This window comes from Schistocerca americana, chromosome 4, assembly GCF_021461395.2.
Source record: "Schistocerca americana isolate TAMUIC-IGC-003095 chromosome 4, iqSchAmer2.1, whole genome shotgun sequence".
Classification (NCBI taxonomy): Eukaryota; Metazoa; Arthropoda; class Insecta; order Orthoptera; family Acrididae; genus Schistocerca; species Schistocerca americana.
In genome coordinates, this window is record NC_060122.1 from 760,095,540 (window position 1) to 760,110,405 (window position 14,866).

Consider the following 14,866-nt stretch of genomic DNA (forward strand, 5'->3'; position numbering starts at 1 on the left):
AAGGTTGATAAATGGATAAAGTCAAAATGAATTATTTGGTCCAATAATCTTTATCCGTTGTTGAGATAAAATGGTTTAAAGTCGAACTAAATGCAGCATGTAAATTTCATTCTTACGTGAACTAAATGCGCGGAAACAGTTTAAAGTGAATCAAAGAAATAAAGAAACACATTATTACAACAAAATTGAAAACTCACTTTCAGAAACCTAGCTTCATTTTGATTTTACGCACAAAAAACACATTGTTTGTGAATTTATTACGCGCGCCACTTCTATGTTTGAGACTTGTTCGAATTGTTTCATATTTTATAAGAAGGTAGACAAATACTTGTTTTGTTAAAGCTTAAGCTGTACCATATCAGCCGACGCGCGAGTAAGGAAAAAGAAAAAAAATACATCAATTGCCAAACTAAGCAGGTCTAATGTCAAAATTATGGTAAAGGTTGGGAACCAGAATGAAAAATGCTTCTATCGTAGCGCCAAAATAGGCTAATCTGTCTTGGGCAGAGTTATGGATGTTTCTATTACATCCCTAAGGATAGTAGCGTGTTTTATACTACGATAATGAAAAGCCGGCCGCGGTTGCCGAGCGGTTCTAGGCGCTTCAGTCTGGAACCGCGCGACTGCAACGGTCGCAGATTCGAATCCTGCCTCGGGCATGGATGTGTGTGATGTCCTTAGGCTAGTTAGGTTTACGTAGTTCTAAGTTCTAGAGGACTGATGACCTCAGATGTCAAGTCCCATAGTGCTCAGCGCCATTTGAACCGTTTGAACCATCTGTCTACTTAACTTGGAACGATATTCAGCATCATCACGTTTAAAATTTTCGTAGTCGCTTCCTTTCTCTTCTTCTTCTTCTTCTTCTTTTTCTCCTTCTTCGTGTTTGCATGGATCCAATTTCCTCATCAAAGCCTTACTCCAGACGTACAGATTCATGAACTCCCTCCTTATGTCCATGGCAATATTTGATAACATCAGAGTCCTCACAACCATGTCAATGTCTGATAACACCAGAAGAGCTCATTTTGGACATACTCTTTCTTTGTCGGTGCAAGGTAGTTCTGATTTTTTGTTGCTACTGCCTGCTCGTGTAGTCTAGCTTCGTAACTAGGAGAATTCTTTCACTGTTTCTACTAATGTGTTTTTGTCAATTCTGATGTCAAACAAGTTGTTATTCTACACTTCGCATCGCCTTTTACTTTGTATTGCTTGTTCTTAAAGCTATAGACCTCGCTGGGTATGGTACCAGTTCACTTATACAAGTGTAGAGGTCCTGGTTACATCCGTCAGGAAGGACTACGTCATAGGCATATTCTTCCCTTGCACTTTCAATCCTTTTCCGAAATATTTTCTCACTAGGGGTTTGATGCTTTGATGTTTAACAGTTCTGTTAGTTTTTGTCGCTAATTATCTCTACGTCAGCAAGAGGATAGGTTTCATCTAACCACCCTCCTGTTCGTGACACCTCGTAGAATCACCATTTTGTGAAACATGGGGTCCAGATTGCACTGTCACACTCATCTCTTGAATGTATAGATGAGTAAAAAAAAGTAGCTTCATGACAATTGTTCCGCTCGTAAAAGCACAAACGATATACATATTAATTGTTATGGAAATATCTCATCATTTGAATGCTAAATAAATCATTTAAAAGTCCGACATTGTTCCTAATAAAATGGGACGGACAATTATTAATGAAATTTAATTGGGTAGTATGTAATTAATAACGGACGCCATTGATTTGATGTTTAATTTTCTGCACAAGAGTTCGCTAACTGGGCGTTAGGGGTTTCACAAAGAACGACGATCATGCTTAACGGAAAAATTGTGAAAAGAATGTAGAACAGTGGACAGAAGCTTGCGAGGGCTCTCGTGAGCTACTATTCTCACGTGCCAGGTACTTTCTAAATCAGTGAGTCCTTATTAAAGATTTACAGATGTCATAAAAATGTAATATTTTAAGCAAACGGTATGTTGAATACGTTTTTTCTCCGCGAATCGCTACAAAATACGTTACAGTGGACGCGCCTTTCTTTTGCCTAGTGTTGAGATATCTTCTCTTTCTACTCACCAGCAACCGTAGGTACTACTTCTATTATTTTCTTTGCTGTTGGTTCTCAAACGTTATCCTACATGTACTTTGGGAATTGTAGAACATCCGCATACTCTGCTCTGAGAACTAGTACTCGGTACTTTCTAAGTACTTTTCCTATGATAATTTGTGTCCGATGATTGAAAGTTTTGAATTCTCCTGTTAGAGTCTCTCAATATTCGGGTGCCACCGATTAAAATGCCATATGCTTGAGCAGAATTTCTCTACGGTATATAATTATAACGAATAGTTCAAAAATTTCTCTGTCCTACGTGTTAGGTGTAATTCGTTACATAAGGCAGATATTTGATCAGTATTAATGTGAATATTACAGTTTTGAGGAGTAACACTTACTTGTAGATAAGCCTGTGAGCTTTGTAAATTTTGCTAACATTGTTTTTAGGAAGTACCAACATCATTAATGGAGTAATAAGTGTTTTAAATAGGTGAGACCACTATGTTTTACTGAATAAGACAATTATCTGATAGTTCACAGAAATGTAATAATGCAAAATTTTGGCGTCAGATCCAATTGTCATCATTATACCTGCTAATAGAGACACCTCAGTATGATGCTGAAATAGTGATTTGACTATATGTTTTGGCGAGATATCCTGAAATGTCATATTCAAAATTTCAGGCCTGCAAACGTACTTTTTCAATGACACATAAAATGTCCTAATGTGTAAACCTTACATTTATATTCTTTAAACCTCGATTATTGTTCATTATATAGTTGTTCTGACGATAGTCTCATATGTGACGTATTCCTGGAAAAAGCTCCAGAAGCTACAGAACATCATTATCATCATAATCAGCAGGAGCAGCAGCAGTAGCAACAGCAGCAGCAGTAGAAACGTCAGCATCACCATCAACATTAACGGCAATAATAATAACAATAATAATAATAGCTTCTTCCGTTTGATGTCGCCTAATCTCCAGCAAAGAAATCACTAGTCCATCTACTATCCATTTGCGTGCCTATGTTTCTCAACCCCATATACGTCATTTTAACTGTGGATGTAATGACGTCATCTAGCCTATCGCCAGATATCCTTTTTTGTTAACCTGCCTCTCTTACTATTTCCAAGAAGCAACTCTCCATCATGAGGTGAGTGACCTCTGTGTATGAATGGTTTTCGCCTTAAAAGCGCGAGTCCCACTATTATTATTCAAAACTGGTAACACACACTGATTACAAAGTTCCCACGTCAAATACACTCCTGGAAATTGAAATAAGAACACCGTGAATTCATTGTCCCAGGAAGGGGAAACTTTATTGACACATTCCTGGGGTCAGATACATCACATGATCACACTGACAGAACCACAGGCACATAGACACAGGCAACAGAGCATGCACAATGTCGGCACTAGTACAGTGTATATCCACCTTTCGCAGCAATGCAGGCTGCTATTCTCCCATGGAGACGATCGTAGAGATGCTGGATGTAGTCCTGTGGAACGGCTTGCCATGCCATTTCCACCTGGCGCCTCGGTTGGACCAGCGTTCGTGCTGGACGTGCAGACCGCGTGAGACGACGCTTCATCCAGTCCCAAACATGCTCAATGGGGGACAGATCCGGAGATCTTGCTGGCCAGGGTAGTTGACGTACACCTTCTAGAGCACGTTGGATGACACGGGGTACATGCGGACGTGCATTGTCCTGTTGGAACAGCAAGTTCCCTTGCCGGTCTAGGAATGGTAGAACGATGGGTTCGATGACGGTTTGGATGTACCGTGCACTATTCAGTGTCCCCTCGACGATCACCAGTGGTGTACGGCCAGTGTAGGAGATCGCTCCCCACACCATGATGCCGGGTGTTGGCCCTGTGTGCCTCGGTCGTATGCAGTCCTGATTGTGGCGCTCACCTGCACGGCGCCAAACACGCATACGGCCATCATTGGCACCAAGGCAGAAGCGACTCTCATCGCTGACGACGACACGTCTCCCTTCGTCCCTCCATTCACGCCTGTCGCGATACCACTGGAGGCGGGCTGCACGATGTTGGGGCGTGAGCGGAAGACGGCCTAACGGTGTGCGGGACCGTAGCCCAGCTTCATGGAGACGGTTGGGAATGGTCCTCGCCGATACCCCAGGAGCAACAGTGTCCCTAATTTGCTGGGAAGTGGCGGTGCGGTCCCCTACGGCACTGCGTAGGATCCTACGGTCTTGGCGTGCATCCGTGCGTCGCTGCGGTCCGGTCCCAGGTCGACGGGCACGTGCACCTTTCGCCGACCACTGGCGACAACATCGATGTACTGTGGAGACCTCACGCCCCACGTGTTGAGCAATTCGGCGGTACGTCCACCCGACCTCCCGCATGCCCACTATACGCCCTCGCTCAAAGTCCGTCAACTGCACATACGGTTCACGTCCACGCTGTCGCGGCATGCTGCCAGTGTTAAAGACTGCGATGGAGCTCCGTATGCCACGGCAAACTGGCTGACACTGACGGCGGCGGTGCGCAAATGCTGCGCAGCTAGCGCCATTCGACGGCCAACACCGTGGTTCCTGGTGTGTCCGCTGTGCCGTGCGTGTGATCATTGCTTGTACAGCCCTCTCGCAGTGTCCGGAGCAAGTATGGTGGGTCTGACACACCGGTGTCAATGTGTTCTTTTTTCCATTTCCAGGAGTGTACATTTGAATCTTCGCTTTGAAAACTGTTTAGTTACAAAAATCAGTCCACGCCATTTTTAATCATCTATTGATTTACTGTCCTCCTAGTCGTCGTGGTCAACTGTCTGAAATCAAAATCTCATGAAATGATTATGTGAGTGCAACGATTTGCCTGCTGGACAACATTTTAGTCTTATTATGATCGAATTTTATGCTAACTTACCCTGCTAAGTTGCTCTATTAGTTTACCTGCGCCATACACAAACGGTACTGTGTCATTAGAAAACGAAGCTAATCCAGTCTCGTGAATCGTGAATTACACTATACCGTCTCTGCACTAAACTGATTAAGCTATCGACAGATACTTGGCTGTTTCGGTGAACAATACTAGCAATACCGATTCTGAAAGTACGTTCAGATTCTGCTATTAATTTAAAAGGGAATCTAAATTCTGCTAATGGCTTTGAAAAACCTTTTTTAATCAGCCACAAACTGTAAACCGAGCTTCGCTGATTCGATAAGACAATCGTTTACACGTTATTCTTCGCGGCTTTTACTGAAACGCTATCATGGTTTCCACTCCAGCCCGTGCTCAGCGGAATTATTTAATTGGTTGGTTTTATTGCGCTGGGAACAAATTTATTTTTATTCCATGGACTTTTATCCAGCAAATGGAATTTTTTTTCGCTACCGTCATCCACAAAATTATTTCTCGTGTTTTGGGCGCTATTTCCAGCCTAAGAAATTATAATAGAATATTTTCGATTAAGTCTAAAGCTTCCACTGTCTTAGTATTGACATATTTACTTTCATGCATACATGACGAAAGTATATATAATATGCATAAACGTAGCAAAAAGTACAACACCAATAAATTTCATTTGGCATATACGAACATTTTACTTAGGAAAGTACTCAAACTGCTGGGATTATTACACTTTGGGAATTCAGTATGATGTGAACTCGCACACTAAAAGTAGTCACATGGAATCAAAGAGGGCCTCGATGTGTTATTGAGGAATCTTCCTCCGGAGTTTCCTATGGGACTCCATAAAGCGTTTATAGAAGATGCTGTACGAGTGTGCTAAACATGTCAGCATGTCATTTGACGCGTGTTTGGTGAGCGAGCATCTACAACGTATGCTGGAAGAATGCGACGAACATGTCCCATCGACATCTACATACATTCTGTGTAAGTCTTTGTCTATTGCGTGCCATAGGGCTAGTCACTTCCTTTTCTGTTCCACTCGAAATACAGCGAGCGAAACATGAATGCTCGTATGTCTCTGTATCTCCGTAGGCGAAATATACGAGTACGTTGGAGGCAGTAGAACTGATCTACAGTCAGCTTCAGATGGCAGTTCTCTACATTTTTTCTCAATAGTGTTTCTCGAAAAGAACGTTGCCTTACCTCCAGGTATTCCCATTTCAGCTCCCGTCTCCGTAATACTAGCGACCTTTTTGAACCTATCGGTAACAAATCTAGCAGTCCGCCTCTGAATTGCTTCGCTGCCTTCCTTTAATCCTACTTCGAGCGGATACGAAACACTCGAGCACTAGTGACCTAAATGTGGTCTCCTTTACGGAAGAACCACAGTTTCCTGAAACCGAAGTCGACCATTCCTCTTCCCTACTGTAATTCTTACACACTCGTTGCTTTTCGTATCGCTTTGCAACGTTACGCCTGACATTTAATCGATGTGACTGTCCCAAGAAGCACACTACTAATGCTGTCTTCTGACATTACGGCTTTGTTTTTCCTATTCATCTGCATCAACTTACACTTTTTCTACATTTTCAGATAGGTGCCATTCATCGCCCGATCTACAAGGGTAAGTCAATTATTATCCACAATTCAGTTCTATTTTTGTTTATGTTGGTAGTACTGTCGTTTTACGTTGATGACGCATGCTTTGTTTATTTGTTGTTACAACGTTGCAATTCTCAAGCTGCTTGGTTAGTTTCGTTATCGCTGTCATGCTGTTCATCATGGCTGCTCCGCTGTCTATTTGTAACAAAGAAGAGCGACGTTCAAAAAAATGGCTCTGAGCACTATGGGACCTAACTTCTGAGGTCATCAGTCCCCTAGAACTTAGAACTACTTTAACCTTACTAACCTAAGGACATCACACACATCCATGCCCGGGGCAGGATTCGAACCTGCGACCGTAGCGGTCGCGCAGCTCCAGACTGTAGCGCCTAGAACCGCTCGGCCACTTCGGAAGCCAGCAACGTTCAGCTATCAGTTTTTTGTGGACGGAGGGCATATCAGGGGCCGAAATTCAACTTTCGCTAAAGTACGGGAACAGTGTTTTGCCACAACGGAGTGTCTACGAATGGATTGAAAAATTCCGAAATGGTCGCACAAGTGTTACGCACGATGAAAGAGCCGGACGACCGTTTACCGCCACAAATGAAGAAACCATTGAGGGTTCAAGTGAAATGATTCTCTTAGACAGACGATTAACTACTGACGAAGTGGCACGTCGTCTGCAAATTAGTCACGGTTCTGCTTACGAAATCACCAACAACAGACTTGGGTTTCATAAAGTTTGTGCAAGATGGGTCCCAAAACAACTCACACAGTTGCATGAACAAACGCGCTTGGACATCTGCAAAAAACATTTGGATCGGTATGGTAACGAAGGGGACAACTTCGTAGATAGTATCATTACTGGTGACAAAACACGGATTATCATGCACAGTAAACGGCAGAGTAAACGCCAGAGTATGGAATGGAAACATCCAAATTCGCCGTGCAAGAAAAAGTTCAAGACCCAACCGTCCGCAGGAAAACTGACGCTTACGGCTTTTTGGGAATCACAAGGTCCAGTACTGGAACATTATGGGGAAAGGGCCACAACAATAAACAGTGTAAATTACAGTGAGATGCTTACTGCCAACCTAATGCCTGCAATTCGAAGCAAACGCCGAGGATTTCTGTCAAAAGGCGTTTTGTTGTTGCACGACAATGCCCATCCGCATTCTGCTGCCCACACTTCTGAAACGTCCCAGAAACTCAAATTTGAAGTACTGGATAATCCTCCATATAGACCCGATATTGCCCCTTCTGACTATCACTTGTCTGGTCCACTCAGACAGACATTAAGAGACCGTATATTTGCCACGGACGAAGCAGTGAAAGAAGCGGTGCATTCCTGGCTCGCAGCTCAACCGAGAGCCTTATTTTATGAGGGCGTCAGGAAGCTTGTACAACGATGAACCAAGTTCGTTGAAACGCTAAGAGACTACGTGAAAAAAATGATGTTATTGTAAGTTCCCTATTTGATTACAATAAAATTTTATAGCTACTTTGCGGATAATAATTGACTTACCCTCGTATAAATATTGTCAAAGTCAACATTTATTATCCTGTAGTTACTCAGCGAAGACGCCCGCACGTACACCACAATGTCACCAAAAAACATCCGCGATTGCTCCTCACCCTATCCGCCAGATCACTAATGTGTATGGAAAATAATAGCTGTCCTATCGCACAGGGACACTCCTGATGATGTCCGCCCCGGTAACTGAATGGTCAGCGTGACGGATTGTCAGTCCTCTGGGCCCGGGTTCGATCTCCGGCTGGGTTGGGGAATTTTCTCCGCCCAAGGATTGGCTGTTGTGCTGTCATCATCATCCCATCACCCTCATCGACTGCAGGTCGCCGAAGTGGCGTCAAATTGAAAGGCCGGCACCCGGCAAACGGCCTGCCCAACGGGGGGCCCTAGCCATACGATTAAATAAATACTCCTGATGATACACTTATCTCTGATCAACATTCGCTGTCGAGGACAATGTGTGGAGTCCTGTTACGTAAGGAGTCTTCTAGCCACTCACTCGTTTGGAAACCTGTTTCGTGTGCTCATACCTTCGTTAAGAGTTCACAGTGGTCCAATGTGTCAAATGCTTTACGAAACGCTAGGAACGTGAACTATGCCTGTTGCCTTTGATCCATAGTTGTCAGGATATCATGTGAGAAAAGGCAAGCTGACTTGCGCACGAGCGATTCTTTCTAAAACTTCGCTGACTCGTACGACGGAAACTTTTCTGCCTCAAAGAAATTTATTACATTCGAACTGAGAATATGTGAAAGAATTCTGTACCAACCAGTTATATTTCAGACACATTTTCTGGTAGGAGAAGGCCAAGAGGCAGGAAATCTGTGGTATCCATCGTTTTTTGTGGGCGGACGTTATCGTACCGAAATATACGCAGTTTTCGGAGTTGTTCGAACGAGAGACTCATACTCTGATACCAATAAGAGTTTGTTCCAATGGCTCTGAGAACTATGGGACTTAACTTCTGAAGTCATCAGTCCTCTAGAACTTAGAACTACTTAAACCTAACTAAACTAAAGACATCACACACATCCATGCCCGAGGCAGGATTCGAACCTGCGACCTTAGCGGTCGCGCGGTTCCAGACTGTAGTGCCTAGAACCGCTCGGCCACTCCGGCAGGCTAAGTTTTTGTAGATGCCTTCAGAGTAGAGATCATGTGTTGCATACTGTGGCGCTCCAAAGTACCTCAGTTTGTTTTTGTTTGCTGTGCTTTCCAACCACACGTGTCTCCAGGTTGGGTTGGTTGGTAGGTTGATTTTGGGGGAGGGAAGCAAGGAGTGAGGTTATCGGTCGCATCAGATTAGGGAAGGACGGGGAAGAAAGTCCAGAGTGCCCTTTCAAAGGAACCATTCCAGCATTTGCCTGAAGCGATTTAAGGAAATCACGGAAAACCTAAATCAGGATGGCCGAAAGGAGATTTGAAAAGTCGTCCTCCCGAATGCGAATCCAGGGTGCTAACCACTGCGCCACCTCCCCTGGTTCCAGATTGGGTCCGTCATCGTAGTGTATATAACGTACACAGTCGTTACTGAAAGATAAAAACGGGAAAGTTCACAGATGCTTCATTTAGTTCATTCGGTTTGTCAGGGACATCGTTTTCGTGCCCCTTGCGGAAAAGATCACTGTGGTTCGTGAACAACTGAAACCTGTGGGACGGTGCGAGTACCAACGCAGCCAGCAGCAGACGCATTTGTCGGCGTTTTCACTGCATTTCCATACCGGTCGGACTGCTCGAGCACCGACATTGCGGGTGAAGCTGTCTGCCAGATGTGTAGCAATTTGAATACGGTGCGTTTATAGAGTGCGGTGCTGTTTTGCTGGTATCGCTCTCGCGCGGCAAAGTTCAGTGTTGCCACGTGAGCTCCCCTGGCTGTGGAGGCAGGCTCGGAGGCATCGACTGTCTCTTTGACGCCTCGTGTGACAGAATGTGCACCTCCTACAGGACAGCACCATGGTGGCAGTTGAATGCTTCGCTGCAGCAGTACTTTGGAAGTCTTATAGACTGTTGGATTCCTGCGGCTGCGGGACGAGTTGGACAGTACATTCTTGCCAGGATTTCATAGATGAATAGAGTTAGCAGCGAACTGGAATCGTTGGAGTTGCTTTACACTGATTTTATTTCACATTGGCTTCTACCAATTTTAAGTTGCTACTGTCTTCATCACATCGTTGAACTGAGATACTTTGGTTGTGTGGTTTATAATTTCACAGGTTCAGGCAACATGTGCGTTCGGCTACAATTTTGAATGTCGTGCTAAGGAGGCTTCTGCATTGGACAGTTGCTCATTTTGCTGTTAATTAAGTTGCTCGCTGTATGAGGTTGTGCCGGTACCTTCCTGCTACAAGGTTGTATAGTCTTGTTGCGAACGATGAGTGTCTTGACCTGTTAGGTTAATGTTTGAAGATTGAAGTTGGGATTGCTTCTCTGTGGATGAAATTTGTTAAGGTATTTGTGAGTCGAACATTGAGCCAACTGTTATTGTGGAGTGGCTACGCTGTGGCGAATGTTGGTTTAAGTTTTCAGTGCTGTCTATTGCGAACGGTTGTTGACTTGGCCAAACGTAAAAAAGTGTCAGCTTCCTGGTTACACTGTGTAAACTACAAGTTGAGTGGCCACATTCAAATATGTTAAATAGGCTCTGTAGTTCCAGGTTAAGGTTAACCTGCAGTATAAGATATGAATGGTGAACAGGGCTAGTCTCTGATTACTAATTAAGGGAGTATATACAGCGGTTTTTCTCGCATAAGGCTGTGCACGATACTACCTGCTTAACGTTTGTTACTATTACAAAGGCTACCGCCGGAAACCTATGGCTGCCTAGTACTGAGCTATTTTTATGGCGCGCTAGCCAATATAAGTGGTGCTTTTACGTAGTGGCTACGTACGTTAGCGTCCGAATTAGTATATGTAGTAGCCATACACTGGGTGTCGTTTGAGCCGCTGGTAGAATTGTTCTCTGTGTAATCAAGCGTCTGTTATGTCCTGGTGGTGTCGTGTGCCTTTGTGTGGCCGAGACTGAGCAGCAACACGTATATATATACATATATATATATATATACTTTTGACACCTTACTAGATGTTACATGCTTCAGTTTTTGGTTACTTAAATTAGATGGTATGTTACTTTTATGGTCCCTATCATCACAAATATTCTTATTCAAATTTTCCTTTAAGGGTGACAAACATATCAACTGAGACACATAATTATCCATTTCATCAGAAGACTGAGATATATATATATATATATATATATATATATATATATATATATATTAACTGTGACCTGTTGTTAATTAGGTTTGATCTTCAAATTTAGAATTCTTAAGAAATGCAAAGTAACTGAAATAGCTGGAGATGTTACAGGGTGACAGTTAATGAACTACATGAAATAAAATTGTCACTGTTTCTGAACGGTTTGCGTTAGAACGTTCAGACTCCGCGGTTGGCCACGGGGCATGATGAGAATTAGTATGATTTGGTTTATCAACGAAGCCCACTTTTATTTCGATGGGTTCGTCAGTAAAGAAATTTGGGGCATTTGGGGGACTGAGAGTCCGCATTTCGCGATCGAGAATTCTCTTACCCACAAAGGGTGACCGTGTGCTGCGCAGTGTCCAGTCACGAAATAATCGGAGCAATGTTTCTTGATGGCACGGTGACCACCGAACGGTGTGTGAAGGTTTTTGAGGATGATTTCATCCCTATTACCCAAAGTGACCCTGGTTTAGACAACATATGGTTCATGCAAGACAGGGCTCTACAGCATCAAAGCAGGAGAGTGATGTCTTATAGGTGCACTTTGGAAACCGCATTCTGGTTCTGGGGTACCCGGAGGTCACTGGCATGGACCTCGATTGGCCTCCTTTTTGAGGGCTGTATTAAAGACAAGGTGTAAATCAATAACACCAAAACCATAGCTGAGACGAAAACAGCCACTACGAATGTAATCGGCAGAATTGATGTTCCGAAACTTCAGCAGGTCATGCAGAGTTTCGCTATTCGTCTGGGCCACAGTACTAAATAGGTACGTTTAGTGCACTGAGAGATTATTTAATGGGCAAACTTACACCACAAACAAAATAAAAATAAAAGTTATACCAATAAAAATAAATATAAAAATTTACTTACATTAATATAAGAAAGTTTTGCATCCCGAGAAAACATCAGGGTTAATAGGTTGAGCAGACTAGGAGATTATTTAATGATCGAATCCACGCCACCCACAAAAAATAAATATAGAAATTAAATCAATAAAAATTTACTCACATAAAAAACTCCAGTTCATGAAATTCGTTATCATTATTTTTAAACGTTTTTATCTATATAAATAGGACTTATGCATGGAATAAATTAAATTTTGACATTTTTGTTGGCTGAAGTAATGAACCAAGAAAGGAACAAGCTAAATGTCATATTTGCAAAGAATATTTGAAACCATCTTTAATTATAGAACATTTGAGAAGTCATACAGATAAAAAGATGATATCGCTACGCTTTCAGCTACACAAATTCAGCAATTTCTTAATTTCTGTATTTCCTACTCTTTTTAAAATGGAGATTAAAAGGACAACAAAAATTGGACAATACATTTGAAAGAAAGTAAACGAATGAAAAATGAAAGCAAATGAAGATTGATGAAAGATGAGGACAACAAAAAATTGACAACATATTTGAAAGAAAGTAAATGAATGGAAGTAAGTGAACGAAAAATGGAAGTAAATGTAGGCTGACGAAAAATGAGCACAACAGGAAATAGCCAACAATTTATATTTTTATATGTATTAAATGAACAACATAGAGCAAACAGTGAAAAAATGTACTAGATATTGTGTATTGAATGACATTTCTGAATATGAGATAAAATTATTTGAACCTAGAGTGATTTGTAAAAAGTGTATAAATAAGGATCGAATAAGTAGATATTACTCAAACAAACACAATAACAGCAATAACATATTGAATAGTATCGATGATATGGGGCGGATTTTAAAAAAGTGCACTAAATGGGACACAGTAAAAATTTAACATAATGTCAGAAGATTTTAGGTAAACCTAGATAAATTTGCAAAAGAAGTTTAAATAATGATCGTATGAGTAAATATTCTATTAAAGTGACTAACACCCAGAATAGTAAGGAAAACATGCAGAAGGTTATAGACAACAAGCAAGATAATGATCCACAGAATAGTATGGACAACAGCAGTAGTAGTGAAAGGTCAAAAATACGTATTTAATGTAATATTGTAAAGAATTTAAGTTTTAGCAAAATAGCATGGAAAAGACTATCAAGGCTGTAGAAAAATTTCCGCTACTACTCACAATAAAATATTATTTATTTGTCACACGACCTCTTTTCAGGTTTGTGCCCAGCATCATGTGTTTATAAATTCATGTACATCTTTATATTGCTGGAGATCACTGTTTGACTGTAAAGAAAATTTTTTGCTGGTGACTAAACAGATACAAGTGGAACAGTTGTAAGTGGCAAGACAGCATTTGTCGAAAATTCAGCAGTACTTACGTAAGTATGAACTAACCTTATTATAATTATGTTGTGGGGATATGACTTCAAACCCAAAATTTATTACACAAATCTCTTTAGGAATATTAATTTTCCATTTAATCTAACTAAATTTGTGTATTACTAACTAAAAATCTGTATTGATAAATGGAAGAAGACAGAAACGCTAAAATTACAGATCTCCTTTTCAAGAATAAACTGCATTACCAAGATACGAGAGAAAAATTAAATAGTTTGTTAGATGAAGAATACCAAATAGAATGTTTGGAATTAATTTTACATAAAATGGTTGTGCCAAAATTACAGTGTGCTATCAAGAAAATGATTCATTTGTAGAATTCAAAGATTTAAATAAATGCAGTAGAGAGAAATATATAAAAAAGATTCTTAAGGCAATTAATAGACATTATTTGGAAGAATACAAGTCGGCTTCTAGCGAAGAAAGCGAAATAGATAGTGATAAATATTATAAAGAACCATTTCCAGAAGAAGAAGATGTAAAAGACCACAATGGCGGTCGAATTTACCGAAGAAGGATTTAATTTTGCTGTTCAACTTAATGTTTAAACTTTTTAAATTCAGTACCCCGCATGGAGGACATTGAATTTTAATTAAGACATCGGAGAAAAGAAGTCGTCGATTTTAATTAAGGAATGGTTAAGCTAAAATATTATAAATACGTGTTTCCAATTTAATTTTTTTTCATCGCTAATTTGTAGGTCTATAAATTTTTAAACCCAGAAAAATACCAGGGGTTGGTTATGCATCCAAAGGGATGCACTTTTCCAAGTATACCCCCTCCTCTTGTGATCCTTGATCAGAGTATTGGCTATTACTAACTGAAATTTATTACAGAAATCAATTAGTATTTCTCGTCTTTCATTCCTTGTCCTAAGACCATATTCTCCTGTAACATTTTCTTCTGCTCCTTCACTTACAACTGCATTCCTGTCCCCCATGATTATTAGATTTTCATCTCCTTTTATGTACTGAATTACCCTTTCAATATCCTCATACACTTTGTCTATCTCTTCATCTTCATCCTCCGACGCCGGGTTGTATACCTGATCCATCGTTGTCGTTGTTTGTTTGCTGTCGATTCTGATAAAAACAACCCTGTCACTGAACTGTTCACAGTAACACATTCTTTGCCCTACCTTCCTATTCATAACGATTCCAACTTCCGTTATACCGTTTCCTGCTGCTGTTAATATTATCCTACACTCATCTGACCAAAAATCCTTTTTTTTCATTTCACTTCACTGACCCCTACTATATCTAGATTGAG

At 41.2% G+C, this 14,866-nt stretch overlaps 1 protein-coding gene across 2 annotated transcripts in view; it reads left to right on the forward strand.

Moving 5' to 3' along the window:
* Nucleotides 1-14,866, forward strand: part of LOC124613073 — a 1,160,819-nt gene that overhangs the window by 737,018 nt on the left and 408,935 nt on the right. The window contains exon 4 of one of the 2 annotated variants that reach the window (XM_047141658.1): nucleotides 6,515-6,545. The exons of the other annotated variant lie outside the window; for it this stretch is intronic. The gene's annotated coding sequence lies outside the window, so the exon portion shown is untranslated. The remainder of the gene's footprint in view (nucleotides 1-6,514; nucleotides 6,546-14,866) is intronic. 2 annotated transcript variants of the gene reach the window in all.